We start from the raw sequence: 8,193 nt of genomic DNA on the forward strand, positions 1-8,193 counted from the left end.
TAGCTCTGAAACATGTTCTTGATTGCATGATTGAAAGAAGTCAGCTGACAGAACAATGAGAACATGAAATGTACCCCCGACATAAGCAACAGGGTTTTGGGGAGGGCCTTCTCTTCTCTTCATTGGAGACACTCTGGTGGTTGGTTTGTGGTGAGAAGATTTGCCTGTGGAAGGTTGCCTGTCCTGAGACAGAAAATACCTCTTCCACCCACAAATTGTTTGTGGGTTTCTTTGAAGACTTAAAAGGTGGGAATGACAGAAATTGAATCTTGTAAACAAACAAATCTCATGATGTACTTCTCTATGTGCATGTGCGTGTGCCAAGCTTCTGAGTTTTGTCTTGCGCTTTTTTCTCCCCTTCCCTTCAGTTCGCCAAGGTGCCAAATGGTCTTCTGTTCTCGAACATGTGGAGGTGAGTCAAGAAGAGCCGCTTGACTCACCTCCCAAGACAAGTTCTCCTTGTTTGCTTAAAAAATGCCACCTCTACAGTGAACCTCCTTGAGTCAGTTTACAAAGGAAAACAAAATAAAATGAGAAAGGAGTTGAAAAATGTTAATTAAAAAAACATTAAATACCTTCTAAGAGCTGTACAAAAACAAAAAAAAGGATTAGTTGCCTCAAATGATTTATTTATTCAATATTTATGCCACTTTTCTTCAGTTCTCAGTTAAGGCCTCGGGGTATAATAACAATATCCAAAGAACAACCCCATGTTTAAAAGTCTGGATAAAAAGAAATGTTTTGGCCTGGTGAGACTCAACGTGAAAGGCATTCCACAGGTTTTGTGGCCACCCACATCATCTTAATTGGTGGGGCCCAAAGTGACCCTCGGCATTGATTATGGCCGAGAGCAGATAGGCAGGTCATAGAGACCTCTGGGCACAGGGGTGAGATTTTCCCTGTATCGAGCCTCTTACCCTCTCTTGCTTTCAATATATATTAGTTTAGCAAATATAAAGACAGTTTGAGGTTGAGGATAGTAGATACAGGGAGAAGAAGAGTCAGCTGGAATGATAAGACCGTAGCCAAAGTGGTAACTCCCATGGTCTGCTTCAAGCACTGCCAGAGAAAGAATACCATGGCCGTTTCCACACTACTTACCTTCATCCAGAATGCTGCAGAATGTTGCGAAAAAAATGCAGAAGATCTTCTCACACGAGTTTTGCGCGATGTTGTGCAAAACTCACGCGAGAAGATGCTATCTTCTGTGTTTTTTTCACGACATTCCGCAGTGTTCCGGATGAAGGTAAGTAGTGTGGAAATGGCCCAGTAAGAAGTTTTCAGTTCCGTACATCAAGGAGAGTGTAGCAAACACACTGTGATTCTCCCAGCTCTTATCCCATGACAGCTTGTTCAGAAGTCATGTCGCCATTCCTGACTGGTCATAGAGAATTCTGGGCACAGTCGTGAGATTTCCCGTGTCCAGCACCTTACCTTCTCTTGCTTTCAATATATATTAGTTTAGCAAATATAAAGACAATTCGAGGTTGAGGGTGGTAGATACAGGGAGAAGAGTGAGCTGGAATGATAAGATCATAGCCAAAATGGTAACTCCCATAGTCTATTTCAAGCACTGCCAGAGAAAGAATACCAGTAAGAAGTTTTCAGTTCCATACATCAAGGAGAGTGTAGCAAACACACTGTGAGATTCTCCCTGCTCTTATCTCACCACAGCTTGTTCAGTCGTTGTGTCATCAATCCTGGCTGGCACCAGAGGGGTGTCCTAAGCCTCTGAAAAAGAGAGTGGGGTGGGTTAACATCACCCAATCATCCCTCACTGCTCTCTTGGATAGGTTCTGACCTCTGTGCATCCTCGCCAGACATCTTTCTCTCCTCCCCAGCTTGTTAGTGGACTTCCTTTTTATCCTTTCACCACTCCCAGCCTCCAATTCCAGCAGTCTTGATGTCCAAGCTGCCTTAGACAGCCCTGATTGAGCCCTGATTGAGCTTCCAGCTGATATCATCCAGCCTGCTCCTTCTCCTTGTCCATCTGGTTGCATTCTGCCTACTTCTCCCTGTTGTCTGTAACAGCACTGGTCTGATCCTCTCCCATGTATTTTCATTTTCTTTTCCTCTGCATACTTAGAACACCCAGAATTTGCAAAGCCTCCATGGACTGCTGCCTTCAGCTTCCAGTTAAGATTAACAAAAATGGCTAGTCCCGAAAGCTAAGCACACAAGTAGGCGAGAACCGCCCAGGACTACAAAACAATCAGTTGTTATACTAACATACCATGTAAACAATGTGTATGCCAATAAATACAAGAAATATGATAACAGTGCTTTCTTTAGACCTTTAAAGTCATATTGGACAAAATGTTCAGTAGCTTAGAAAACTGCTTTTCGTATATGATATTAAGTACCACAATTACAGCTGTAACATACAAGTCTCACACAAGGAGACCTCGGGAGTGCAAGGTAAGTCCAGAAAGGTTCATACAATTTTTGTAACTTTAGTAGCAAGTTTATAATGATGGCTCTTTGCTGTTTACTTCACTGCAGATGGAGTAGGTGCAGATCCAAAGTGTGCCCAGAGCTGGGGTCAACAAAATTCTCCACAGCTTTTCATCTGAGAAGACTTCCTCAGGGGCAACAACCTAATTCACCATCCTCATTTCTAGTTTTTCTTGCAACTTTGCCAACACCTGGAAGCGACGCCAGAAAGAATAAATAAGAACCCCAAACTGCTGTTGTTAAATCTGAAATTAGAAGAGATTCCCAGGCAACAAAGAACTTTATTATTCTATATGACAACAGCGGCAAGAATTTTATATGCTCAGAAATGGAAGACGCAAGAAGTACCATCTATCGAAAGTTGGATCCAAAAATTGCTGTACATGGCAGAAATGGACAAAATGACGAGAAAGTTGAGAGAACAGAATCCAGAAGAATTTTTTAATGGCTGGGGGAAGTTAAAACAGTATTTGGAAAAGAAGTGGGACGTAAAGGGAGAATTATGGTTGTTAGATAACTATTAAGTTTACAGAAAGGAAGAGATATTGATCTTTACAAGAGAAGAGAGGAAATAAGTTAGAAATATAATGTAATTGATAGTTTGATGTTTGGTTTTGCTTAATTTAATATATATTATCTATCTTAGTAGCGTATTAAGACAGTTAAGAATAGAGAAGGAGATATAAGTAGTAGGTCTAGACAGTGGGTTGAAAAACTGTTGGAAGTCTTAGATTAAGGGGGGAAAGGGTGGGAGAATATGGAAAAGAGGGTTTCAATTGAAAATCTGTAATATTAACTTTTACTCACCCAATAAAAATTTCTCTAAAAAAAAGAAAAGAAAGGGGGATTATGCCTGTGCATGTCTGTGGGGTGCGTGCACTGTGGGGTGCGTGCACTGTGAGTGCTCAGTGGGGTCCATGTCATTGGGGCTGTAGGGCTGCTGGGGGGGTAAATGGAAAGAGGTTTATGCCTGTAGCCGTGGATGCCACATTCCAGCTGTGAGAGTCTGTATTTTCCCACAACAGGAACCAATGGAGAGTGGCTGGCTAGTTACTGTAGGGATGGTTATTTGGAGGATGGGTGGTTCTGCTTCGGTGTGTAGTGTAGCTGGACTGTGACTGCACTACCGAATCCATGTGTTTCTGCTGTGTGTGGGGGTCTTCCCCACAGTAGAAAAAAAATGGTGTGGTGGGAGAACCCTGACATTTGGGGAGGGCATGGTAGGACAGGTAGGAGCAGGTCCCCTAACACTGGGTGCATTTTGCCTGCAAAATGCCACCTCAAGCCACCTAGAAAGCTCCCTTGTTTTTCCCCTTAGGGAATAATGGAGAGTGGAGGAGGATAGGGACACCTTCTTTAGGAGGCCATAAAATGGCCCCTCAAAGTGCAATCTCCCTGGAACTTGGGAGAGGATGGGAAGAGAGGTAGCAGCAGGTCCCCTGAAAATTGGGTGCCTTTTCTTGCAAAATGCCACCCCAAGCCACCCAGAAAGACATTTTAAACTGTGAAACTGAATCAACTTGCCTACTCAATGCTGATATTATAAATCTTTCAGCAGCAGTTGCTTTCTCACAGGAAGGACCTGAATGTTTGAATATATAACCTCACTCAGTGGTAGACCACGCTTTATTGCTGTTCAGTACTGGTAAAGGTGATTTGTCAGCCAGGTACTTTGTGGCATCACTCACCAGGAGGCCCAAGCTCCTGGAGAGATCCCCTCCCCATCTCACCTCTACACCACAGACTAACATTTCCACATTGTGGACAGCCAAGTTGGGCCTCTCTATATCGCCCCCAGTGGGAAGAGCCCGTGTGAAAACGGCCAGTTCAGTGACTTATTTTTGTTTTTTAATACAATTGTCAGTGAGGGTCATAAAACACTTAGGTTATATGTTACCAGCGGTGTTCCTCGTAGAATTCTACACTGTCATCTGTATATTGAGCTTGAATCTCAACTTTGAGTAGATGGATTTCAGTAAAAGAGTGCTGAGATCTTAAGTTCTCCACTGTCGATTTCAGCAGTCTCTACCTCAGAGCACCCTGAGAATTTTAAGTTTTGAATATTCATCTGACTTCTTCAGATTCTATGTCAAATCAGTCTATCCCAGGTTGCAATCTTATTACACTTGTCTTAATAATGAAATTCCAATCCCTCTGCTAATTGACATGCACTACTAGTTTCTGATGTATATTCCATGTAGCTCATTGAGTTAAAAGAGTACAGTCAGCCATTCATTAGGGAACACAGCAGCAGCATATGAGTTTCTGGACCAGTTGCAAATAAATATTCTTCTTTCTTTAATTTTTTCCCATTTCTCTTCAAAGAAAAAAATAGTAGTTAAAAGAAAAAAAATGTTAGCTGAGTTCACATATATTGCAAGAGGGTGGCAAAAGCGTATCCGTTTACTAAACATAGCCTGTGTGAACCACAGTCCAGATGGCTTATAGTGTATTGTGTGCATTATCTTGTTTGTACTGTGTTGCTTTCAAATGAGCACGAAGGCATTTTTACAGAGGGAATAAAGTTATAGAAAACTGAATTGGTCAGGTCGGCATTTCCACGTAAGGAACAGGGTTGTCATCTGTTGCTCCATTTGCTGTATATATTATCCTGTTTGTACTGCCTCGGTTTTAGAATTTTTCATAACTAATTGCTGCATTGTTTATGGCATGGCATAAACTGTTTTCTTTACTCCATTGTTCATTTTAAATTTGTAATCTGATATTGTAAAATTGTTAAACTTCATTAAATGCTTCCTGTTGATGTTTGCTGTTGGATTCCTTTGACCAACAAGTGTGCATGCTGTTATCCCAAATCGCATCACTCAATAAAGACGTGGTTCAAATAAAAGAAGTGCCATAAATATGCTTTTGATGTCTGACTTGCTTCCTTAAAACATGAGTTTTATATATTTTCTTTATGCTATTGTTCATTATGCTATTGTTCATTATAACTTGGTAATTTGCTATTGAAAATTTTTTAAAACTTTATTAAATGCTTCCTGTTAATGTTTTCTGTTGAATTCCTTTGACCAACAAGTATGCATGTTCTTATCCCAAATTGCATCATTCAATAAAGACATGGTTCAAAGAAAAGAAGTGCCATAAATGTACTTTTGATGTCTGACTTTAATGCTTAAATATGAATTATCATCAGGACCTACTGTCCCTAGTTGACCTGGGTTTGGTGCCTTTCCCTCACTGTTACCTGAATTGGTCTCCTTGCGAGTAATAGAGAGTGGGGGAATTAGCAGCAAGGAAGATGGCTATGTGAGAGGCTACAGGATCTTTTTTACCCAATTTTATGGGGTGCCTTCCAAGATAGCAAATGAGACAAGATAGCAAACGAGTTTTTATTGAGGAGGTAAAACACACACACAGGAGTAATTAATAAAATGATTACACAGAGAGAAAGAGTCCTAAGAAGCTAGTCAGAAGTTGGAATAGAGTGAGGAAGGGCAAAGTATATCTACCTATCCTGAAGAGTAGTCCAGTCCATGGGGGAAGTAAGCAGCTTCAAACACCAGCATACTCAGCCATGAGAGCAAGAGGCTTGGAGCAACCTCAAGGAAGCAGCACTTCGGATCCAATAAGTGTGCACAGAGAGTGAGTCTTAGGGAAGAGGCCCTAAGGCAGCAGCATCCTGGAAACAGGGGTCCTGGAAGCATGCACAATTTGAATGGGGCAAGGGCACTACTCTTATAGGGTAAAACGTGCCATGAGATGGGATAGCCCAACTAGCTGTTGGAACAAAGACTCCAATGGTCAGTTCCTGGGAGTAACAAAAGGTTTCATGACCTTGATAGCTAGCTGCCAGGGCACATGAAAGAGAATGTAAAATCTCTCTTGGAGCTGCACAAAGGGGCAGTTTGTTAATGAAATCCATCAGAGCTAAGTTGATTAATTTAGTTGTGGATGTACCTTCCCAGGAATGAAGTATAAATATTTATCAACGCCAGTTGATTTTCTCCTCGATCATGGACAGGAGATCTCATCATGGAAGGACGGAAAGGAATGTGTTAAGTGAGGTGACTCTGGGAGACCTTTGTTGCTCTGGATTCCTTTTGGGGGCTGGGGAGACTGTAAACTAATCACCGCTGGTACCTCCGCATTTACATGCGGCCATCCATTTATGCCTGGGTCTCCCAGGCGGGACTCAGCAACTGCTAGCTGGAATTCCCGTGGCTGCAATCCAAACTGCCATTTTAATCCAGGGGTCTTGTGATTTTATATCACAGGTAGCCATGTTAAATGACTATTAAAAGAAGGCGGAGGCTGGGTCAACTGCTTACATTACCTCCAAGATCTCTGCCTTCATTCATTTCATTCACAAAGCTGAAGTTGGTTCCCAGTTCCTTATTCACAGTTCCTAGTTCCTTATTCTCAAAGCCAAACAAATATATTAGAGGAAATTGAAAAGCTCTGTACCCCAAAATAAACAATGTAGGAGCACATATCATACACCTCCATATTCAGTGGACTCTACCCTCTAAGGGGACCTATACTGAGTACTCTTACAAAACCCACTTCTTGTGTCACCAGCTTCAAAGTAGGGTGTCCCCAGAACAAATCAATAAGCAAAAGGGGGGCTGCACCCCCCCCCAAATCTTTGGATCACCCCAAGTAAAACAGCCCAGCAGTCCAGAGAATGTCCCATACTTAAGGACATGTGCTGGTGCTGATCCAAAAACTGGTTCTGGATCTGAGACTTCCTATTTCACCTGCTCCCCAGAAGGGTGTATTGGGAATTGCTATGAATAAGGAACTCAGAAAGATTCAAGTCCTCTACCCCCCAAAACAATCTTTGGATCACCCCAAATCACACAGCCCAGCAGTCCAGAGACTGTGCCTACAAGAGGATATGTGCTGGTGCTGATCCAAATACTGGTTCTGGAGCTAAGACCTCCTATTTTGCCTACCTCCCAGAAGCACATGCTCCTGGCATGTGAGTGATGACTTCACTTCTGGGGGTTAAGTCAAAATTGGCCCACAGGAGTGTTCTCACAGCCAGTGCAATGATGTCACCCCCGAAAGTGATGTCATCACCCCCTCCCCTGAGCATGCCCATCATGCATGTTCTCAGGGTACCTGCCAATGGCAAATGACCTCTGCAGGGCTTGCCACTTCCTACCAATCACTGTTGGATAAATGAGCAAGGATGCAAACCCCTGAAAGTTTACCCACCACTGGTGGGCACTTGAGAAATCTAAATACAAGCTGCTGGAAGGCAGGCCAAATAGGAGGTCTTAGCTCCAGAACTAATGTTTGGATTGGCACCAGCACATGTCCTCTTATAGCGCACAGTCTGTCATGGCCCAGTCTGAGAGTGAGGTCTCCTCTGGAGGAGAGGAGCCTCGTGTAGCAAGGACTCCTCAGGAGAAGAGGAGCCCTGTGTAGCCAGCCCTAGCCCTGATTCAGCAGAAGCCAGCAATCAGGAGCAACAGCTGCTGGCTGATCAGAGCTTACAGCCAGCAGCTGAGGCACCAGCACCCTCTAGCTCCAATACTACAGAGGAAGCTCAGCCAGGGACTTCTACAGGTGCAGCACAGCCAAGAGCCTCCACCCCCCCCCAGGTTCACCCATGCCCAAGGAACGCCGCAGGCAGCGCCAGAGACTGGAACTGCAGGAGAGACGGCTCAGTGCTCACCTCTTGAGCCAACGCCAGCTGCTGGAGAGTGACGATGAGTAGTGGCAGGATAGAGCCCCAGCAGCTGGCTGAAAACCACACCTGGCTATAAG

This window comes from Eublepharis macularius, chromosome 12, assembly GCF_028583425.1.
Source record: "Eublepharis macularius isolate TG4126 chromosome 12, MPM_Emac_v1.0, whole genome shotgun sequence".
Taxonomy (NCBI): Eukaryota; Metazoa; Chordata; class Lepidosauria; order Squamata; family Eublepharidae; genus Eublepharis; species Eublepharis macularius.